The following is a 26,258-nucleotide window of genomic DNA, read 5'->3' on the forward strand; positions in this document are numbered from 1 at the left end:
GTAGGAAAGGAGTGGAATGGAATGGAATGGATTGGAATGCAGTGGAATGGAAGGGTGAAATGAAATATGAGCTGACATTGTGCCACTGGACTCCAGCCTGTGTGACAGAGTGAGATCCTCTCAAAAGAAAGGAATGGAATGGAATGGAGTGTAACAGAATGGAATGGAATGGAATGGAATGGAATGGAATGGAGTGGAGTGGAGAGGACTGGAGTGGAGTGGAGTGGAGTGGAGATAAATAGAGTGGAAAGCAATGGGATGCAATTGAATGGAGTGGATTGCAGTGGAGTAGAGAGGAGTGAACTGGAGTGAAGGGGAGTTGACTGCAGTGGAGTGGAGTGGAGAGAAAAGGAGTGAAATAAAAAGGGAATGAATGGAATAGAGTGGAGTGGAGTGGACTGGAATGGTATGGAGTGGAATGGAATGGGATGGAATGGAAGGGAATGGAATGGAATGCAGTGGAATTTAATGGTGAAATGAAATGTCACCTGAGATTGTGCCACTGCACTCCAGCCTGTGTGACAGAGTGAGATCCGGTCAAAACAAAGGAATGGAATGGAATGGAGTGTTATGGAATAGAATGGAGTGTAATGGAATGGAGTGGAGTGGAGTGGACTGGAGTGGAGTATAGTGGAGTTGAGTGGAGTGGAATGGAGTGGAATGCAATGGGATGGAGTGTAATCAGGTTGAGTTGAGTATAGTGGAGTGGATTGGAGTGGAGTGGAATGGAGTGTAATAGAATGGAATGGAATGTAGTGGAGTGGAGTGGCATGGAATGGAGTGGAATGGAGTGGAATGGAATGGAATGGAATGGAGTGGAGTTGAGTGGAGTGGAGTTGAGTGGAATGACGTGTAAAGGAGTAGAATGGGGTAGGATTTAATGGACTGGAAAGGAGTGGACTGGTGTGGGGTGGAGAGGACTGAAGTGGAGTGGAATTGACTGAAATGCAATGGGATGGAGTGTGATTGAGAGGAGTGGAGTGGAGTGGAGTGGAGTGGAATGGAATGGAGTGGAGTGGAGTGCAGTGGAGTGGAGTGCAGTGGAGTGGAGTGGAGTGCAGTGGAGTGGAGTGCAGTAGAGTGGAGTGCAAAGGAATGCAGTTCAATGGAATGGAATGGAATGGAATGGAGTGGAACAGAATGGAATGGAATGGAATGGTGAAAAGGAATTTGAGCTGAGATTGTGCCACTGCACTCCGGCCTGTTTGACATAATGAGATCCAGTTGAAAGAAAAAATTCGAATGGAATGGATTGGAATGCAATGGAATGGAATGGAATGGCGTGGAGTGGAGTCAAATGGGGTGGAATGTAATGGGATGGAATGGAATTGAACAGAGCGGAGTAGAGTGGAATGCCGTGGAGTGGCGTGGAATGGAGTGGAATGGAAAGGGATGGAAGAGTTTGAAGTGGAGTGGTGTGGAATGGAATGAAGTGTAATGGAATTGAATGGAATGGAGTTGAGTGGAGTGGAAAGGAGTAGAGTGGAGTGAAATGGAATGGAATTCAATGGAATGGAATAGAATGGAATGGTGAAATGAAATGTGAGGTGAGACTGTGCAACTGCACTCAAGCCTGGGTGAAAGAGTGAAATCATGTCAAAAGATTGGAATGGAAAGGAATGGATTGGAAAGGAATGGAAGGGAGTGGAATGGAATGCAGTGGAGTGGAATGGAGTGGAATGGAATGGTATGGAATGGAATGGAGTGTAGCCGAGCGGAGCGGAGTGGATAAGAGTGAAGTGGAATGGAATGGAATGGAATGAATGGAATGGAAAGCAATGGAATGGAATGAAATGGAAAGCATGGATTGGAATGTTGCAATTAAATGTGACCTGAGATTGTGCCACAGCACTCCAGGCTGGGTGACAGAGTGAGATCCTGTTGAAAGAAAATATGGCATAGAATGGATTGGAATGGATTGGAATGGAATGGAGTGGATTGGAGTAGAATGGAGTGGGCAGAAGTAGAGTGGAAGGGAGTGGAATGGAAAGGAATGGGGTGTAATGGAGGGGAGTGGGTTGGAATGGAGTGGAGAGGAGTGGAGTGGAATGGGGTGGAATGGAATAAAATGGAATGGAATGAAGTGGAGCAGAGTGGAGTGGAATGGAATGGAATGGAATGGAATGGTGAAATGAAATGTCAGCTGAGACTGTGTCACTGCACTCAAGCCTTGGTGACAAAGTGAGATTCTTTCAAAAGAAAGTAATGGAAAGGAATGGAGTGGAATGGAATGAAATAGAAAGGAATAGAGTGGAGAATGGTGCAGTGCAGTGGATGGGAGTGGAGTGGAATTGACTGGAGTGGAGTGGAGTGGAGTGGAATGGAGTGGAATGGAAAAGAATATAATTAAATGGAATCGAGTGGAGTGGAGGGGAGTGGAGAAGATTGGAGTGGAATGGAGTGGAAAGGAATGGAATGGAATGGAGTGGAGTGGAGTGGAGTGGATTGGAGTGGAGTGGAATTTAGTGGAATGGAATGGAATGGAATTGAATGGAATGGAATGGTGAAATGAAATTTGAGTTGAGATTGTGCCACTGCATTCCAGCCAGGGTTACAGTGTGAGATCCTGTCCAAAGAAAGGAAAGGAATGAAATGAGGTGGAATGGAATGGAAAGGAATGCACTGGAATGGAATGGTGCTAAGTGGAGAAGATTGGAGAGGAGTGGAGTGGAGTGGAGCAGATGGATTGCAATGGAATGGGATTTAATGGATTAGAATGAAGTGGAGTGGAGTGGATGGGAATGGAGTGGAGTGGAGTAGAGTGGAGTGGAATGGAATGGTACAGAATGGGATAGAGTAGAGTGGAGTGGAATGGACAGAGTGACAGTCTGTAAAAAGAAAGGAATGGAATGGAATGGAGTGGAGTAGAATCAAGTGGAATTAAATGGATCCTGTTGGAGGAAAGGAATGGAATGGAATGAAGTGTAATAGAATGGAACGAGATGGTGTGGAATGGAATGGAGTGGAGTGGAGTGGAATGGAATGGAGTGGAATATAGTGGAATTGAATGGATTGGAATGGAATGGAATGGTTTAATGAAATGTGAGCTGAGATTGTGCCATTGCACTGCAGTCTGGGTGACAGAGTGAGATCCTATCAAAAAAAGGGAATGGAATGGTGTCTAATTTAATGGAATGGAGTGGAGTTGTGTGGAGGAAGGGGAGTTTATTGGAGTGTAGTCGAGTGGAATGGAGTGGAATGAGAATGGAATGGAATGGAATGGATTGGAGTGGAGTGGATTGGACTGGAGTGGAACGGAGTAGAACGGAATGGGATGGAATGGAAAGGAATGGAGTGGTGTGAATTGGAGTGGAGCGGAGTGAAGTGGAATGGAGTTGAATGGAATGAGATGGAATGGAATGGAGTGGAGTGGACTGCAGTGAAGTGGAGGCGAATGGAATGTAGTGGAGTGCAGTGGAGTGGAGTGAAATAGAATGGAAAGGAATGGAATGGAATGGGTAAATGAAATGTGAGCTGATAATGTGCCACTGCACTCCAGCCTGGGTGACAATGTGAGATGCTATCAAAAGAAAGGAGTGGAATGGAAAGGAGTGGAATGGAACGGATTGAAATGGATTGGAATGGAGTGGAGTGGAGGAGTGGAGATGAATAGAGTTGATAGAATGGATTGGAAAGGAATGGGATGGAATGGAATGGAATAGCGTGGAGTTCAGTGGAGAGGAGTGGACTGCAGTGGAATGGAATGGCATGAAATGGAATGCAATGGAATGGTGAAATGAAATGTAATCGCAGATTTTGCCACTGTAATCCAGCCTGTGTGACAGATTGATTTCCTGTTGAAAGAAAGGAGTGGAATGGAAAGGAAAGGAGTGTTGGAGCAGAGTGGAGTGGATTGGAGTGGAATATATTCGAATGGAATGGGATAGAGTGGAATGAAATGGAGTGGATTGGATTGGAGTGGAGTGGAATGGAATGGAGTGGAATGGAATGGGATGCAATGGAATGGACTGGAGTGGAATGGAATGGAAAGAAGTGGATTGGAGTGCAGCGGAATGGAGTGGAGATCAATGGAGTGGAGTAGATTGGATTGGAATGTAGCGGAATCGAATGGGATGGAGTGTAATGGGATGGAGTGTAATGGAATGGAGGGGAGTGGAATGGAGTGGAGTGGAGTGGAGTGTAATTCAAAGGGATGGAATGGAAGGGAGTGGAGAGGAATGCAGTGCAATGAAGTGGAATGGAATGGAATGGAATGGAATGGAGTGGAGTGGAGTGGATTGGAATTCAATAGAATGGAATGGAGTGGAGTGGAGTGGAATGGAGTAGAATGGAAAGGGATGGAATGGAGTGGAGTGGAGTGGAATGGAATGTAATGGAAAGGAATGTAGTAGAATGGAGTGTATTTGAGTGGAATCGAATGGAATGGAATGGAATGGAACGGAATGGAATGGACAGTAATGGAATGGAATGCAATGGAATGGAATGCAATGAAAGGCAATGGAATGGAATGGTGAATTGAAATGTGAGCTGTGATTGTGCCACTGCATTCCAGCCTGGGTAACAGAGTGAGATCCTGTTGAAAGAAAGGAATGGAATAGAATGGAATGAAGCGGAGTGGAGAGGAGTGGAGTGGAGTGGAGGGGTCTTTAATGGAGTGGAGTGGAATGGGATGGAGTTGAATGGAATGGAGTTGAGTAGAGTGAAGTGGAGTTGAATGGAGTGTAATGGAAAGGGATGGAATGGAATGGAGTGTAGCAGAGCGGAAAGGAGCTGACTAGAATGGAATTGAATGGATTGGAGTAGAGTGGAGTGGAGTAGAGCAGAGTTTAGCGGAATGGATGTAACAGAATGGAAAGGACTGGAATGGAATGATGAAATGAAATCTGACCTAAGATTATGCCACTGCGCTGCAGCTGGTGTGACAGAGTGAGATCCTTTTGAAAGAATGGAAAGGAGTGGAATGGAATGGAACAGAGAGGAGGGGTGAGGAGTGGGGTGGAGCGGAATGGAGTGGATTGGAATGGAATGGAGTGGAATGGAGGTGAGTGAGGTGGAGTGGATTGGAATTGGTTTGGATGGAATGGAATGCAGTATAGTGGAGTGGAGTGGAATGGAATGGAATGGAATAGAATGGTGAAATACAATGTGAGCTGAGATTATGCCACTCCACTTCAGCCTGGGTGACAGAGTTAAATCGTGTTGAAAGAAAGGAATGGAATGGAAAGAGATGGAATTTAATGGAGTGAAATGGAGAGGAGTGGATTGGAGTGGAGTGGAATGGAATGGAATGGGGTGGAATGGATTGCATTTTAGTATAGTGGAGTGGAGTGGAAAGGAATGGAATGGAATGGAGTGGAAAGCAATTGAGTGGAGTGGAATGTAGTGGAATGGTATGGAATGCAGTGGAGTGTAGGAGAGTAGACTGGAGTGTAGCAGAGTGGAATGGAGTGGAAAGGAATGGGATTCAATGGAATAGAATGTAGTGGAATGGAATGGAGTTCAGTGGAGTGGGACGGAGTGGAGTGGAGTGGAGTGGAATGGGATAGGATGAGATGGAATGCAGTGGAGTGGAGAGGAGTGGAGTGGAATGGAATGGAATGGAATGGAATGGAATGGAATTGTGAAATGAAATGTGAGCTGGGGTTGTGCCACTGCACTCCAGCCTGGGTACAGAGTGAGATCCTGTGGAAAGAAGAAATGGAATGGCATGGAATGGAATGGAATGGAAAGTACTGAACTGCAATGGAGTTCAGTAGAATGGATTGAAGTTCAGTGGAGTCGTGTGGAATGGAATTGAGTGGAATGGAATGGGATGGAATGGAATGGAATGGATTTGATGGTAGTGGTGTGGAGTGGATTGGAGTGGACAGGATTGGAATGGAATGGAGTGGAGTGGCGTGGAGGGGAGTAGAGTGAATTGGAGTGTAGAGGAATGGAATGGAAAGGCATGGAAAGGAATGGAAGGGAAAGGAATAGAATGGAATGGAATGGTGAAATGAAATCTGAGCTGAAATTGTGGCACTGCACTCCAGCCTGGGTGACAGAGTGAGATCATATCGGAAGAAAGGTAAGGAATGGAATAGAGTGGAATGGAAAGCAATAGAATGGAATGGAATGGAATGGAATGGAGTGGAATGGAGTGCAGTGGAGTGGTTTGGAGTGGAGTGGAGTGGAGTGGAGTGTAATGGAGTGGGACGGAATTGAGTGGAGTGGCATGGAATGGAATGCAATGCAATGCAATGAAATTGAATGGAATGGTGAAATCAAATGTGAGCTGAGATTTTGCCACTGCACTCCAGCCTGGATGATAGAGTGAGATCCTGTGGAAAGAAAGGAATGTAATGGATTGGAGTGTAATGAAACGGAATGGAGTGGAATGGAGTGGAGAGGAGTGGAATGGAATGGAATTGAATAGAATGGAGTGGAGTGGAGTGGACTGGAGTGGTGTGGAGCGGAATGGAGGGGAATGGAATGGTTTATAATGGAGAGGTATGGAGTGGAGTGACGTAGAGTGGATTGGAGTAGAGTGGAGTGGAATGGAGTGGATGGGAATGGGATGGAATGGAATGAAGTGGAGTGGCGTGAGGTGGAGTGGAGTGTAATAGAGAAGAATGGAATGGAGAGAAGTGGAGTGGAGTTGAATGTAGTGGAAAGGAAGGGAAGTGAATGAATGGTGATATTTAATCAGAGCTGAGATTGTGTCACTGAACTCCAACCTGGGTGACAGAGAGATCCTTCCGAAAGAAAGGAATGGAAAATAATGGAGTGGAACGGTATGAAACGGAATACAATGGATTGGAATGGAGCGAAGTGGAGTGGAGTGGAGTGGAGCTGAATGGTGTGGAATAGAATGGGATGGAATTGAATGCAATGGAGTGGAGTGGAGTGGAATGGAATGGAATGGAATGGAGTGGAATGGTAAAATGAAATGTGATCAGGGATTCTGCCACTTCACTTCAGCCTAGGTGACAGAGTGAGACCCTGTTGAAAGAAAAGAATGGAATGGAATGGAGAGGAGTGGAGTGGAGAGGAATTGAGTTGAAAGGAGTGGAATGGAATGGGATAGAATGGAATGGAATGGAGTGGAGCTGAGTGGAGTGGAGTGGATTGCAGTGGAGTGGAATGGAGAGGAATGGAATGGGATGGAATGGAGTGGAGTGGAGTGGAGTGGATTGGAATGAGTCGAATTGCATGGAATGGGATGGAATGGAGTGGATTGGAATGGAGCGGTGTGGAGTGGAATGTAGAGGAATGGAATGGAATGCAATGGAGTTGAGACACGTGGAGTGGAGTTGAGTGGAGTTGAGTGGAATGGAGATGTATGGAATCAGATGGAATGGATTGCAGTGGAATGGAGTGGAGTGGAATGGACTAGAATGGAATGGAGTGGATTGTAGTTGAGTGGTGTGTAGTGGAGTGGAATGGAATTGATTAGAGTGGATTGGAATGCAATGGAGTAGAATGGAATGGATGGGAACGGAATGGAGTGGCATGGAACAGAATGGAATGAAGTGGAATGGAATGCAATGGAATGGAATGGAATGGAATGGAATGGAATGGAATGCTGAAATGAAATGTGAGCAGAGATTGTGTTACTGCACTCCAGCTCCATTCCATTCCATGAAACTCCATTCCATTCCACTCCACTCAATTCCAGTCCACTCCACTCCACCTGATTCATCTCCACTCCTCTGCATTTCACTCCACTCCATTCCATTCCATTCCATTACACAACATTCCATTCCATTCCACAACATTCCATTCCATTCCAATCCATTCAATAAGGTAAACTCCATTACACTCCACTCCACTCCACTCCTCTCCACTCCAATCCATTCCATGCCATTCCACTACAAACCGTTCCATTCCATTCCACTACATTCTACTCCATTCCATTCCATTACACTCCTCTCTACTCCACTCAATACCAATCCATTCAATTCCAATCCATTCCACTCCACTCCATTCCATACCAGTCCACTCCACTCCATTCCACTCCACTCCATTGCACTCCACTCCATTCGATACCACCCTACTAAACTAGACTCCACTCCATTCCACTCCACTCCATTCCATTGCATTCCAATCCACATCATTCCATTCCATTCCAATCCATTCAATAAAGTACACTCCACTCCACTCCACCCCACTCCACTCCACTCCTCTCCACTCAAATCCATTCCATGCTATTGAATTCCACTCCAAAGCGTTCCATTCCATGCCACTGCCTTCCATTCCATTCCATTACACTCCACTCAATTCCAATCCATTCAATTACAATTCATTCCAATCCACTCCATTCCATTCCACTCCACTCCACTCCATTCCATTCCACTCCACTGCATTCCACTCCATTCCATACCACTCTACTAAACTAGACTCCACTCCACTCAACTCCACTCCACTCGATTCCATTTAATTCCATTCAACATTATTCCATTCCATTCCAATCCATTCCAGTAAACTACTCTCCATTACACTCCACTTCACTCCACTCCACTCTAATCAATTCCATGCCATTGCATTACACCCCAAACCATTCCATTCCATTCCACTGCATTCTATTCCATTCCATTACACTCCATTCCACTCCACTCAATTTCAATCCATTCCACTCCACTCCATTCCATTATGCTCCACTCCACTCCTTTCCATTCCACTCCATTACACTGCACTCCATTCCATTCCATTCCATTGCTTTTCACTCCATACCATTACACTCCACTCCTCTCCATTCTTCTCCACTCCACTCCAATCCACTCCTTTCAACTCCATTCCACCCTATTCCTCGTCATTCCATTATATTCCACTCCATTCCATTCCATTACACTCCATTCCATTCCATTACACTCCATTGCATTCCATTCCAATCAATTCCAGTCCGTTCCACTCCTCTCCACTCCATTCCATTCCATTCCATTCCTTTACACTCCATTCCAGTCCATTCCACTCAATCCCACTGCACTCTGCTCCATTCCACTCCATTTCCCTCCATTCTATTCCATTCCTTTCTAGTGCATTCCACTCCATTCCAATCCATTCCGTTATACTCCACTCCACTCCATTCCATTCCATTCCATTCCATTCAATTACACTCCATTGCACTCCACTCCATTCCACTCCACTGCATTCCATTCCATTCCATTACACAGCACTCCACTCCACTCAACTTCAATCAAATCCATTCCATTCCACTCCATTCCACTCGAATCCGCTGCATTCCACTCCAATCCACTCCACTCCAATCCATTCAATTGCACTGCTTTCCGCTCCACTTCATTCAATTGCACTGCTTTCCGCTCCACTCCATTCTATTCCACTCCATTCCATTCCTTTCCATTCCACTCCATTCCATTCCAATCCACTCCAGTCCGTATCATTTCACTTCACTCCATTCCATTCTTCTCCACTTCACTCCATTCCACTCCAATCCATTCCACTCTACTCCATTCCATTACATTCCTTTCCATTGCATTCCATTCCATTCCACTCCACTCCATTCCGTTCCACTCCATTGAATTCCACTCCGCTCCACTCCAATCTACCCCACTCCATTCCATTCCACTGCACTCCATTCTATTCCATTCCATTCCACTCTACTCTATTGCAATCCACTGCAATCCACGCCATTACACTCCGTTCCAATCTACTCAACTCCACTCCAGTCAATCGCACTCCATTCCACTCTACTCCATTCTTTTCCACTCCATTCCTTTCCGTTCCATTCCACTACATTCCATTCCATTTCACTCCACTCCACTCCACTGCATTCCAATCCACTCGACTCCATTCCTCTCCCCTCCGCTCCATTCCATTCCACTCTACTCCATTCCGTTCCATTTCACTCCATTCTTCTCCATTCCATTCCACTCTACTCCATTCAGTTCCATTTCACTCCATTCTATTCCACTCCATTCTACTCTATGCCACTCCATTTCACTCCACTCCACTCTAGTCCACTCCACTCCACTGCATTCCACTCCACTCCACTCCATTGGAATTCCATTCCATTCCACTTCACTCTACTCCATTCCACTCCCCTCCACTCCCTTCCAATACATTTCATTACACTATATATTCCCCCATTCCATTCCACTCCATTCCACTCTATTTCACTCCACTCAACTCCACTGCACCACATTCCATTCCACTCCACTCCATTCTATTCCTCTACACTCCTTTGCATTCCTTTCCATTCCACTACACTCCCGTCCTTCCCCTCAACCTCACACAATTCCATCCCATTCCAATCCTATCCACTCCATGCCAATCCGTTACACCCAGCCCGCTCCACTCCACTCCATTTAATTACATTCCATTGTATTCCACTCCATTCCATTCAACTCCACTGTACGCCATTCCTCTACACTCCATTCCACTCCACTCCATTCCATTCCCTTCCACCCTACTCCATTCCATTCCATTCCAATACATTCCATACACTCCACTCCACTACAATACACTGCACTCCACTCCATCCACTCCGTTCCATTCCACTACATTCCTCTCCACTCCATTCCATTCCACTTCATTCCATTCCTTTCCATTCCACTCCGTTTCTTTCCATTAAACTCCACTCCACTCCGCTCCATCCACTCCGTTCCATTCCGCTACATTCCTCTCCACTCCATTCCATTCCACTTCATTCCATTCCTTTCCATTCCACTCCGTTTCTTTCAGTAAAACTCCACTCCACTTCGTTCCATTCCACTTTACACCACTCCTTTCCACTCCACTCTAGTCCACTCCACTCCACTCTAGGCCACTCCACTCCACCCCACTCAATGCCATTTCACTCTACTCCATTCCGTTGCATTCAATTCCATTCCACTCGACTCCACTCCACTCCATTATAGTCCATTACACTACATTCCTCTCCATTCAAGTCCATTCAACTCCATTAGACTCCACTCCACTCCATTCCATTCCATTCTACTGCACTCCACTCCCCTCCAATCCACTGCATTCCATTCCACTCCACTCCTTTCCATTCCATTCCATTCCTTTCATTTCTATTCCACTGCATTCCGTTCCACTCTAACTACTCCACATCATTTCACTCCACTCCACTCCAGTCCACTTCGCTCCACTCCACTCTATTCCATTCCACTTCAATCGACTCCATTCCATTCCATTCCATTCCACTCCTTTCACCTCGATTCCACTCCATTACACTCCATTTCAATCCACTCCACTCCACTCCAGTGTTTTGCATTTCACTGCAATTCACTCCACTCCATTCCTTTCCATCCAATCCATTCCACTCCACTCCGTTCCATTCCACTCCACCCTACTCCATTCCATTCCACTCCGTTCCACTCCACTCCGGTGTATTCCACTCCATTACATGCCATTCCTTTACATTCCACGCCACTCCATTCCATTCCACTCCACTCCATTCCATTCATTTTTCTTCCACTGCACTCTACTCCACTCCACTGCGTTCCAATGCATGCCATTCCTCTCCATTCCACTCCACTCCATTCCATTCAATTCCACTTCACTCCACTCTGTGTGACTCCAATCCTTTCTGCACCACTCAGCTCCATTACATTCCAATCCACTCCACTACATTCCAATCCATTCCACCCCATTCCACTGCACTCTGCTCTATTCCATTCCAATTCATTCCACTCCAATACACTCCACTCCACTTCATTCCACTCTATTCCACTCCAATCCACTCCATTGCAGTCCACTCCACTCCACTCCATAACATTCCATTCCACTGCAACCGATTCCACTCGATTCCTATCCATTCCACTCCTCTCCGCTCCATTCCACACCACTCCGCTACATTCCAATCCATTCCACTACATTACCCTCCTATCCACTCCATTCCATTGAATTCCATTCCATTCCATTCCATTCCACTCCTTTACACTCCAATCCACTCCATTCCACTCCACTCCACTCCATTCCATGCCGTTCCATTCCATTCCAACTATTGCATTTTACTTCACTCCATTCCTTTCCATTCTACTCCATTCCAAGACTTTGAACTCCACTGCACTCCATTCCATTCCATTCCATTCCTCTTCATTCCAGTCCATTCTAATCTGTTCCACCTTTTTATTCCTGTCAATTCAACTCCATTCCAATCCATTACACTCAATTCCATTTCCTTGTACTCCTCTCCACTCAACTGCATTTCACTCCAATGCACTCTACTCCTCTCCATTCCAGTCCACTCCATTCCACTCCTGCACATTTCATTGTAGTACATTCTGCTCCAATCAATCCAGTCGAATCCAATCCATTCCACTACACTCCACTGCATTCCATTCCATTTCATTCTTCTCCATTCCAATCCATTCAACTCTACTCCATTCCACTCCATTCCAATCCACTCCTGGCCACTCCATTCCACTCCATTCCACTCAACTCCATTCCACTACACTCCACTTAATTCCACTCCACTCTACTCCATTTCATTACATTCTATTCCACTCCATTCCATTCCACTCCACTGCACTCCATTCAACTTCATTCCACTCCACTCCACTCCATTCCTCTGCACTCCACTCGATTACATTTAATTCCATTCCATTACCCTCCATGCCATTACACTGCACTCCATTCCAAATCACAGCACTCCATTCCACTCCACTCCACTTCATTTCACTGCACTCCACTCCGTTCCACTCCAATGTACTCCATTCTCTTCCATTCCATTCCACTGCACTCCATTCCACTCCTCTTCATTCCATTGCATTCCACTCCATTAAATGCCGTGGCATTCCACTCTAATCCATTCTACTCCACTCAATTCCACTGTTCTCCATTCTATTCGTATCCATTCCATGCTTATCCACTATATTCCACTCCACTCCACTTCGTTCCACTCCACTGCTTTCCATTCCACTCTATTCCATTCCACTCCACTCCACTCATTCCATTTCACTCCTTTCGATTCCACTCCACTCCACTCCACTCTGTCCATTCCACTCCATTTTATTCGATTCGATTGCATTGCATTCCATTCCATTCCAATCCATTCCACTCCATTCCACACCACTCCACTCCAATCCATTCCCCTATTTTCCACTCCATTCCATTCCTCTCCATTCCACTGCATTTCAGTCCATTCCTTTCCATTCTATTCCATTCCATTCACCTCCACTCCACTCCATTCCACTGCAATCCCGTCCATTCCACTCCACGCCACTCCTTTCAATTCCATTCCATTCCACTCCATTCCATTCCATTCCACTCTGATCCATTCCACTCCAATCCTTTCCACTCCACTCCATTCAACTTCATTCCACGCCAGTCCACTACATTCCACTCTGATGCACTCCAATCCATTCCATTCCATTCGACTGCACTCCATTCCACTACACTCTATTGCATTGCATTCCACTCCATTCCATGCCATTGTATTCTACTCCACTCCATTCCACTCCAATCTATTCCACTCCACTCCATCCTATTCCAATCTATTCCATGCCACTCCACCTAATTCCACTTCACTCCACTCCACTCCATTGCATTCCATTCCACTCCACTCGATTCCATTCCACGCCATTCTTTTCATACCATTCCACTCCATTCCATTCCATTCTACTCCACTCCAATCCATATAATTACACTCCACTCCACTCCATTCCACTGCACTCCACTCCATTCCATTCCATTCTACTCCATTTCATTCCATTCCATTCCACTCCATTCCTCTCCACTCTATTCCACTACATTCCACTCCATTTCACTCAATTCCAGTCCACTCATTCCACTCCACTTTATTCCATGGCATTCCACTGCACTCCGCTCCATTCCAATTCATTCTACTCAATTCCATTCCACTCAGCTCCACTCCAATCCACTGCATTCCATTTCATTGCACTCAATTCCATTCCACGCCATTCCACTTGACTCCTCTCCATTCCACTCCACTCCATTCCATTCCATTCCTCTGTGTTCCATTCCCCTCCATTCTTCTCCACACCTTTCCATTCCATTCCACTCCACTCCACTCCACGACATTGCCCTCCATTAGACTCTACTCCATTCCATTCCAATCCATTTCTTTCCTTTCTATTCCACTCCATTCCATTCAATTCCTCTGCACTCCACTCCATTGCATTCTACTCCACTTCACTGCTTTCAACTCCACTGCAGTCCATTCCATTCGACACTACTCCATTCCATTCATTCCATTACACTCCATTCCACTCCACTCCAGTTCACTACTTTCCACTCCATTCCACTCCATTCCATTCCTCTCCACTGCACTACACTCCAGTGCTTTCCATTCCAATGCACTTCACTTCATTGCACTCCAATCCAATTCACTACACTCCAATACATACCCCTCCACTCCACTCTACTTCAATCCATTCCATTTAATTCCACTCCATTTAATTCCACTCCATTCCATTCCACACAACTCCATTCCACTCCACTCCATTCCATTCCTTTCCACTCCAGTGTACTCCATTCCAATCCAGTCCATTCCACTCCAATCCACTCCAGTCCCTTCCATTCCTTTCCAAACCACTCGACTCCATTCTGATCCATTTCACTACATTCCACTGCACTCCGTACCATTCCATTCCTTTCCATTCCAGTCCTATCCACACCACTCCACTCCATTCCACTCCATTCTACTCCAATCCTTGCCATTCCATTCCATTCCAATCCATTCATGACATTCCATTCCTTTCCGTTCCATTCCACTCCATTTCAGGCCATTCCACTCCAATCTATTAAATTCCATTGCTTTCCACTCCACTCCATTCCAGTCCATTCCATTCCATTCCTCTCCTATCAAATCCTTTGCAGTCCGTTCCATTCTACTCCTTGCACTCCACTCCGTTCCATTCCATTACAATTCACTTCACTTTACTCTATTCTGTTCCACTCCATTCTATTCTTCTGCATTCCATTACACTCCATTCCACTCCACTCCATTCCATTCCTTTCCACTGCACTCCACTACATTCCATTACTATCCATCCCACTCCACTCCATTCCACTCCACTCCACACCACTGCATTCCTCTCCACTTCACTCCAATAAATTCCAATAGACTCCATTCCATTACAGTCTACTCCTTTCCATTCCATTCCATTCCACTTGATTCCACTCCACTCCATTCCACTCCATTCCACTCAATTCGACTGCATTCCCGTCCAATTCACTCCACTCCATTCCATTCCCTTCCACTCCATTCCACCCCATTCCATTCCGTTCCACTTCTTTCCACTCCACTCCACTCCATTCCACTCCATCCACTCCATTCCATAATATTTCATTCCATTCCAATCCATTCCATTTCATTCCACTCCAATCTATTCCATTCCTCTCCATTCCAGTCCATTCCTCTCCACTCTGCTCCATTCCATTCCATTCAATTCCATTTCAGTCCATTATAATCCATTCCTCTCTACTCTGCTCCAATCAACTCCATTTCCCTGCATTCCATTCCATTTCACTGCATTCCACTCGTCTCCCTTCCATTATATTACACTCCACTCCACTTCATTCCATTCAATTCCAATCCATTCCACTCTACTCCATTCCATTCCTCTCCACTCTATGCCATTCCACCTCATTCCATTCCTGTCTTTCCACCCCACTCTGCTCCATTGCACTGCATTCCAATCCACTCCATTCCATTGCATTCAATTCCATTCCATTGCATTCAATTCCATTCCATTCCATTCCTTTCCATTCCATTCCATTCCATTCCACTCCACTCCACTGCATTCCATTCCACTCCCCTGGATTCCGCTTCATTCACTTCCACTCTACTCCATTCCATTCAATTCCTTTTCACTCTAATCCACTGCATTGCACTCCACTCCACTCCAATCTATACCATTGCATTCCACTGCATTCCACTCCAATCAATGCCATGGAATTCCACTCCACTCCATTCCTTTCCACTCCAATCCACTCCACTCCATTCTATTCCAATCTATTACATGCCACTCCACTATTTTCCACTCCACTCCACTCCGTTCCACTCCACTCCTTTCAATTCCTCTCCATTGCATTCAACTCTACACCACTAAATTCTTTTCCATTCCACTCGATTTTATTCCTTTCCATTCCATTGCATTCCATTCCATTCCAATCCAATCCACTCCATTCTCTTTCAATCCACTCCACTCCATTCTATTGCATTCCATTCCATTCCATTCTACTCCATTCCACTGCAATCCTTTCTGTTGCATTCCATTCCATTCAATTCCACTCCACTCCATTCCAATCCAATCCACTACGTTCCACTCTACTCCTTTCAATTCCATTCCATTCCACACCATTCCACTCTTCTCCATTCCACTCCATTCCATTCCATTCCACTCCATTCCATTCCATTCCATTCCATTCCATTCCACAACATTCCATTCCATTCCATTATACTCCATTCCCCTCCACTCCACTACATTCCACTCTGATCCACTCCACTCCATTCCATTCCATTCCACTGTACTCCATTCCACTCCACTACATTGCTTTGCATTCCACTCCGTTTCATGGCATTGCATTCTATTCCACTCCATTCAACTCCACTCATTTCCACTCCACTCCATTCTATTCCAATTCATTCCATGCCACTCCACCAAATTCCACCCCACTAAACTCCATTCCACTCCACTCCATTCCATTCCACTCCATTGCATTCCACTCCACTCCATTCCATTTTATTCCATTCCACTCCATTTTATTATATTCCATTCCATTCCATTCCATTCTATTCCATTCCATTCCATTACATTCTATTCCATTCCAATCCATTCCAGTCCATTATACTCCATTCAACTTCACTCCACTCCATTCAATTTCAATGCATTTCATACCATTCCATTTCATTGCACTCCACTCCATTCCATTCCACTCTACTCCATTCCATTCCATTACACTGCACTCCACTTCATCCACTCAACTCTACTCCACTCCACTCCATTCCCTTCAACTCGATTCCACTATGTTCCACTCCACTCCACTCCATTCAATTCCATTCCACTCCACTCCACTCCACTTCACTCCATTCCACTCCACTCCACTCCCCTCCACTCCAATCCTCTCCATTCCCTGCCATACCATCCCACTCCACTCCATTCTTCTGTGCTACACTCCATCCAATCCAGTCCACACCAATCCATTCCATTTCCTTCCACTCCACTCCTTTCCAATCCATTCCACCCCATTCCACTCCTCTACAGCCATTCAATTCCATTCCATTCTTTTCCACTCCATTCCATTCCATTCCAATGTACTCCATTCCTCTCCACTTCATTCCACACCATTCCATTTTTTTCCTTTCCATTCCACTCAATTCCATTCTATTCCACTGCAGTCCATTCCACTGCTCTCCACTCTACTCCATTCCACTCCATTCCATTCACTCCATTTCACTCAACTGCATTCCACTCCAATCGGCCTCACTCCCCTCCACTCAAATCCATTCGACTCTACTCCATTCTACTCCTCTCCATTCTGCAACTCTGCATTCCATTTCTTTCCTTTCAACTCAATTCCACTCCACTCCAGTTCGTTCCACTCCACTCCAATCCATTACATTCCCCTCCACTGCTCTTTATTCCACTCCACTCCACTCCATTACACTCCACTCAATTCCACTCCACTCCACTCCATTCCATTCCATTCCATTCTGTTCCACTCCATTCCATTCCACTCCACTCCATTCCAGTCCACACCACTCCATTCCACTCCACTCTAATCCACTCCACTCAACTCAACTCCATTCAATTCCACTCCACTCCATTCCATTCCACTGTACTTCATTCCATTCCATTCCATTCCACTGCACGCCACTCCAGTCCACTTCACTCCATTCCATTCCACTCCATTCCACTACACTCTATTCCATTGCATTCCTTTCCATTCAAATGCATTCCATTTCATTCCACTCTATTCCATTCCTTTCCAATCCTTTCCATTCCACTGCATTCCATTGCACAACAATCCTCTCCTCTCCACTCCACTCCACTCCAATTCATGCCACTGCATTCCACTCCACACCATTCTTTTCCATTCAATTCCTCTCAAATCCATTCTACTCCACTCTGCTCCACTCCACTCCAGTCCACTCATTTCCATTCCATCCCATTCCATTCGATTTCATTCGAGTCCACTCCACTTCATTCAACTGAAGTCCACTCCATTCCATTCCATTCTTCTCCATTCCATTCCACTGCATCCCATTCTATTCCACTTCACTTTGCTCCATTCCATTCTTCTGCACTCCACTCTATTCCACTCCACTCCACTTCTCTCAAATCCACTTAGCTCAATTCCATTCCGTTCCATTTCATTCCTCTCCTCTCCATTCCTTTCCTTTCCTTTACATTCCACTAAAGTACATTCCATTTCATTCCTTTCCATTTCAATCCATTAAACTCCCCTGCATTCCATTTTTTCCACTCCACTCCACTCCACTACATTGCATTCCATTCCACTCCACTCCATTCCGTTCCACTCCAATCTAAACCACTAAATTCCATTCCATTCCACTCCACTCCATTCCATTCCGTTCCACTCCACTCCATTCCATTCCACGCCACTCCACTCCATTCCACTCCACTCCACTCCCTTCAATTCCATTCCATTCAATTCTATTCCACTGAATTCCATTCCATTCCATTCCACTCCACTCTACTCCAATCAATTCCACTGGATTCCATTCCATTCCACTCCACTCCATTCCATTTCATTCCACTACACTCCACTCCACTCTTTTCCATTCCACTCCATTACACTCCACTCCACTCCATTCCATTCTATGCCACTCCATTTTACTTCACTCCACTCCATTCCATTCCTTTCCATTTCATTCCATTCGATTCCATTCGATTTGATTCCATTCCATTCCACTTCATTCCAATCCATTTCTTTCAATTCCATTCCATTCCAACACGTTCCACTCCACTCCACTCCAATTCAAATCCATTCCATTCCACTCCATTCCATTGCATTACTTTCCACTCCATTCCCTCCATTCCATTGCATTACTTTCCACTCCATTCCACTCCATTCCGTTGCATTACTTTCCACTTCATTCCACTCCTTTCCACTACACTCCACTCAATTCCATTCCACTCCACTCTATTACATTCCACTGCACTTCACTCCACTCCACTCAACTCCATTCCATTCCACTCTACTACATTCCATTCCTTTCAATTCCACTCAATTCCATTCCATTCCATTCCACTCCATTCCACTCCATTACAGGACACTACACTACCATATACTCCATTCCATTCCATTTCACTGCACTCCACTCCTCTCCACTCCACGCTATTCCATTACACTCCATTCCACTCCACTCCATTCCATTACACTCATTTCCATTCCGTTCCATTTCACTCCATTGCATTCCTTTGCACTCCACTCCTTTAGACTCCACTCCATTCCATTCCACTCCACTCTACTCCACTGTACCCCTCTCCATTCCATTGCACTCCTTTCCATTACACTACAATCCACTCCACTCCACTCCATTCCACTCCATTCCACTCCACTTCGCTCCATTCCATTCCATTAAACTCCACTGCATTCCAGTCCATTCCACTCCATTCCACTCCAGTCCACTCCATTCTATTGCATGACATTCCAGTCCACTCCAGTCCATTCGATTCCACTCCACTGCATTCCATTCCATGTTATTCGATTCCATTCCATTCCATGCAATTCCACTCCACTCCATTCCTTTCCAGTTCACTCCACTCCATTCCACACCACTCCACTTCACTCAACTCCATTCCATTCTATTCCACTTCTCTCCATTCCATTTCAATCCACGCCATTCTATTCCATTCCATTCCATTCCATTGCACTACACTCCAGTACACTCCATTCCACTCAATTCCATTGCACTCCACTCCACTCCATTTTATTCCACTACATTCCACTAAATTACATTCCATGCCATTCCACTCCACTCCATTCCAGTTCAGTTCATTCCACACCATTGCACTACACTCCACTCCATTCCTCTCCAATCCACTGCATAGCATTCCACTCCAATCCATGCAACTCCGTTCCACTCCACTCGACTCCATTCCAGTCCTCTAAATTCCATTGCTTTCTATTCCACTCCACTGCATTCCACTCCACTCCATTCTTTTCCATTCTGCTCTATTCAACAACACTTCCATCCATTCCACTCCACTCTACTCCATTAAATTCCACTGCACTCCATTCCATCCCGTTGCATTCCAATCCACTCAATTCCAATGCATTCCAAACCATTCCACTCCACTTCACTCCATTCCATTCCATTCTATTCCATTCCACTCCATTCCATTCCATTCCAATCCACTCCACTCCTTTCCATTACACTCCATTCCATTCCTCTCCACTCTAGTCCACTCCACCCCTCACCATTCCGTTGTACTACATTTCATTCCACTGTAATCCACTCCACTCAACTCCATTCCAATCCACTCCAATCCAATCCATTCCACTCCACTCCGTTCCATTCCACTCCATTCAATTCCACTCCACGCTACTCCTCTCCAGTCCATTCCACTCCATTCCACTCCACTCTACTCCACAAGATTCCACTCCATTCCATTTCACTCCATGCCTTTCCATTCCACTCTACTCCAATCAACTCCACTCGACACCTTTCCAATCCTTTGAACTCTATTCCTCTCCATTCCACTCCACTCTATTCCTCTCCACTCCGCTCATTTGCATTCCATTGAATTCCACTTCACTCCACTCGATTCCAATCAATTCCACTCCATTACACTAAACTCCACTCCGTTCCATTTCATTCCATTCCTTTCCACTCCACTCCACTCCATTCCACTCCACTCAACTCCCATCCATGACATTCCATTCCATTCCTCTCCATTCCATACATCTCCACTCCATTCAGTTACATTCCACTCCATTCCAGTCCATTCCACTCCACTCCACTCCACTCCATTCCACTAAATTCCACTCCGTTCCTTTCCATACCAATCTACTACACTCCATTCCAGTAGACTCATTTCTACTCCATAACTTTCTAGTCCTCTCAATTCCACTCCAATCTATTCCACTCCACTCTACTCCGTTCCATTCCATTGCATTACACTCCACTCCACTGCGTTAAAATCCATTCCACTCCACTCCACTCAATTCCATTTCATTCCACTCCTTTCCACTCCACACCTCTCCATTCCACTCCACTGCACCTCATTCCATGCCGTTACCTTCCATTCCACTAAACTCCATTCAACTCCACTCCATACCGTTCCATTCCACTCCATTCTGTCCATTCCAATCCACTCCACTCCATTGCGTTCCATTCCATTACACTCCATTACAGTCCATTCCATTACATTCCTTTCAACTCCATTCCATTCCAATAACCTCCACTTCACTCCAATCGCCTCCATTCCACTCAATTCAACTCTACTCTATACAATTCCACTCCACTCCAACCCACTCCACTACACTTCACTCCATTCTATTCCACTCCATTCCTCTCCATTCTGCTCAATTCCACTCCATTGCACTCCACTCCATTCCATTCCATTCCATTCCACTGCTCTCCACTCCACTCCATTCCATTCCACTGCTCTCCACTCTACTCCATTCCATTAATCTCCTTCCACTCCAGTCAAATCCATTACACTCCATTCCCCTCCACTCCAGTCCATTCCACTCCACTCCACTGCAATCCATTCCATTCCGCTCCATTCCATTTCATTCCACTCCTTTGCATTCCACTACAATCCATTCTCCTCCACACCTCTCATCTGTATTGCACTCCAATCCACTCCATTTCTGTCCATTCCAGTCCATTCCACTCCACTCCACTCCAGTCCCCTCAACTCCATTCTATTCCACTGGACACCGTGAAATTCCACTCCACTCCATTACTTTCATTTCCACTGCACTTTACTCCAATCCACTCCACTCCACTCCATTCCAGTCCACTCAATTCCACTCGACTCCATTCATTTCCATTCCAAACCACTCCAATCCACTTAATTCCTTTTCTTTCCATTCCAGTCCACTCCATTACATTCCACTTTATTCCATTCTATTCCAATCCACTCCATTCCATTCCATTCCATTGCACTGCATTCCATTACATTCCACTACTCTCCATTCCATTCCACTACACTCCATTGAATTCCATTCCTGGCGACTCCACTACATTCCACTCCACTCCATTCCCATCCACTCCACTACACTCCATTCCATTCCACTATACTCCATTACATTCCATTCAATTCCACTGCGTTCCAATCAATTCCATTCCACTCCGTTACACTCCATTACACTCCATTCCAGTACAATCCAGTCCCCTCTACTGCAGTACACTCTATTCCACTGTATTTCACTGCTCTCCACTCCACTCCATTCCATTACATTGCTTTCCATTCCACTCCATTCTATTCCATTACACTCATTTCCATTCCCTTCCATTCCACTCCATTCCATTCAATTCCACTCCACTCCATTGCATTCTATTCCACTCCATTCCATTCCACTCCACTCTACTCTACTCCACCCCTCTCTATTACATTGCACTCCATTCCATTCCACGAAAATCCACTCCGCTCCACTCCATTCCTCTCCTCTCGATTCCACTCTACTTCACTCCACTGCATTCCAATCCACTCCACTCAATTCCACTCCACTCCAATCCATTCCGTGCTGTTCCACTTCACTCCACTCCATTCAATTACATTCCACTGCATTCCATTCTATTCTATTCCATTTCACTCCACTCCACTCCTTCCCATTCCACTCCACTCAATTCCACTCCATTCCACTCCACTCCACTTCACTCAAATCCATTCCATTCCATTCCATTCCATTCCAGTCTACTCCATTCCATTCCAGTCCACACCAGTCCATTCCATTCCATTTCATTCCACTGGACTCAATTCCACTTCACTCCATTCCTCTCCATTCCTTTGCACTCCACTCCACTCCATTGTATTCCTTTCCACTCCATTGCACTCCACTCCATTTCATTCCATTCCAATCCACTCCACTCCAGTCCAGTCCATTCCACTCCATTCCACTCCACTGCACTCCATTCGATTCCATTAAACTGCTCTACACTCCTCTGCACTCAATTCCACACCATTCCACTGCAATGAACTCCAATCCACTCCAATCCACTGCATTCCATTTCACTCCATTCCATTCCACTATATTCATCTCCACTCCTCTCCATTCCTGTCAACTCTATTCGAATCCATTCCATTCCACACCACTCCACTCCATTCCACTACACTCCACTGCATTCCACTCCACTGCACTCTGGTTCATTGCGTTGCATTCCTATCAATTCAATTCCAATGCATTCCACTCGATTCCACCTCACTCCACTAAAATCGATTCCATTCCATTCTATTCCACTCCACTCTAATAGAATCCATTCAAGTCGAATCCACTCCATTCCAATGCACTTCACTCCACTCCACTCTACTCCACTCAACTCCATTCCATTAAATTCCGATACACTGCATACCATTGCATTCCATTCCACTCCACTCCTCTCCACTCCATTACATTACACTGGATTGCACTTCACTCCATTCCATTCCACTCCATTATATTCCATATCATTCCACTCCTTTCCATTCAATTTCATTCCTCTCCATTCCTTTCCATTACTCCCCTTTTGACTCCAATAAACTCATATCCCCTCCATTACATTCCATTGCATTCCACTCTGCTTCATTCCGATCCTTCCTATTCCATTGAATTCCACTGCATTCCATTTCACTCCATTCCACTCTATACCCCTTCAGGCCTCTCAACTCCAATCCACTCCCATATATTATTTTCCACTCCGTTCCATTAAACTCTTTTCCACTTCACTCCACAATACTCCACTAAAATCTATTAGATCCGATTCCATTCAACTCCATTCCACTCCTCCTCAATCCAATGCACGCCACCCCACTCCATTCAACCACACTCCCATCCATTCCATTCCACTCCACTCCATTCCATTCCACTCCACTCCATTCCATTCCACACCCCTGCATTCCACTCCATTCCACTCCACTTCTCTCCACTCAACTCCATTCCATTCCGTTCCATTCCACTCCATTCCACTCCAATCCATTCCATTGCACTCCATTCCACTCCAATCCATTCCATTGCACTCCATTCCAGTCCACTCCACTCCACTCCACTGCACTCCACTCCATTCTCTTCCTTTCCACTCCACTCCATTCCTTTGCATTCTACTCCAATCCATGACATTCCTTTCCACTCCACTCCGTTCCACTCCACTCCATTCCAATCCACTCTATTACACTCAACTCCATTCCATCAAATCCATTCCATGACACCCCACCTATCTCCATTCCACTCCATTCCAAACCATTTCATTCCGTTTCACTCCAATCCACTGCACTCCACTCAAATCCACTCCACTCCATTCCAATCCATTCTACTCCATTCTACTCCGTCTCTTTCCACTTTACTCCAATCCTCTCAACTCCACTCCATTACACCACACTCCATTCCATTCCACTCCATTAGATTCCACTCCAGTTCACTCCATTCCATTCCATTCCGCTCCATTCCATTCCATTACATTTCACTTCATTCAATTCCATTCCACACCATTCCCGTACATTCCACTCCATTCCATTTAACTCCACTCAATTATATTCCACTCCATTCCACTGCATTCCATTCCACTCTATTCCACTCGACTACATTCCATTCCACTCCAATCCACTCCACACCAATCCATTCCATTTCTTTCTGCTCCATTCATTTTGATGCCATTTCTCTCCATGCCACTCCAATCCATTCCACTACACTCCATTCCCTTTCATTCCATTCCATTCCACTCCACTCAGTTTCATTCCACCGCACTCCAATCCATTCCATTCCACTCCAGTCCATTCCATTCCATTCTATTCAATTCCACTCCATTCCCCTGCATTAGATTCCATTCCACTACATTCCAGTCCGCAACACTCCTTTCCAATCTACTCCACTCCACTCCCCTCCACTCCACTCCATTCCATGCCATTCCATTCCACTCCACTCCATTATATTCCATTCCTCTTCATTCTATTCCGCTCCATTCCACTTCACTCCACTGAAATCCACTCCTTTCCATTCCACTCCTTTCCACTCAACTCCATTCCATTCCAATCCTTTCCACTCCACACCATTCCACTCCATTCCATTCCATTCCATTTCATTCCACTCTATTCCATTCCATTCCACTCTTCTCCATTCTACTCCAGGCAATTCCATTCCACTACATTCCATTTCTCTCCATTCAACTGCATTCCTCCCCACTCCACTCAATTCAACTCCAGTCCACTCCATTCCATTCCATACTATTCCACTCCACTCCATTCTGAACGACTCCACTCCATTCAACTTCACTCCATTCCACTCCATTCCATTCCACTCCACTCCATTCCATTCCACTCAGCTTCATTTCATTCCATTCCACTCCACTCCTCTCCACTCAACTCCATTCCATTCCATTCCACTCCATTCCATTCCAATCCATTCCATTGCACTCCATTCCAGTCCAATCAACTCCACTCCACTCCACTGCACTCCACTCCATTCTATCCCTTTCCACTCCACTACATTCCGTTGCATTCTACTCCATTCCATGACATTCCTTTCCACTCCACTCCATTCCACTCCACTCCATTCCACTCCACTCTATTACACTCAACTCCATTCCATCAAATCCATTCCATGACACCCAACCAATCTCCACTCCACTCCATTCCAATCCATTTCATTCAATTTCGCTCCAATCCACTGCACTCCACTCAAATCCACTCCACTCCATTCCATTCTACTCCATTCTACTCCGTTTCTTTCCACTTTACTCCAATCCACTCAACTCCACTGCATTACACCCCACTCCATTCCATCCCATTCCATTCCATTAGATTCCACTCCAGTCCACTCAATTCCATTCCCCTCCATTCCATTCCACTCCATTCTATTCCATTCCATTTCACTTCATTCAATTCTATTCCACACCGTTCCCGTACATTCCACTCCATTCCACTTAACTCCACTCAATTATATTCCACTCCATTCCACTGCAATCCATTCCACTCTATTCCACTCGACTCCATTCCATTCCGTTCCAATCCACTCCACTCCAATCCATTCCATTTCATTCTGCTCCATTCAGTCCGATGCCATTCCTCTCCACGCCACTCCAATCCATTCCACTGCACTCCATTCCCTTTCATTCCATTCCGTTCCACTCCACTCAGTTTCCTTACACTACAATCCACTCCATTCCCCTCCACTCCAGTCCATTCCATTCCATTGTATTCCACTCCACTCCATTCCTC

Source organism: Pongo pygmaeus, chromosome 12 (genome assembly GCF_028885625.2).
Source record: "Pongo pygmaeus isolate AG05252 chromosome 12, NHGRI_mPonPyg2-v2.0_pri, whole genome shotgun sequence".
NCBI lineage: Eukaryota > Metazoa > Chordata > Mammalia > Primates > Hominidae > Pongo > Pongo pygmaeus.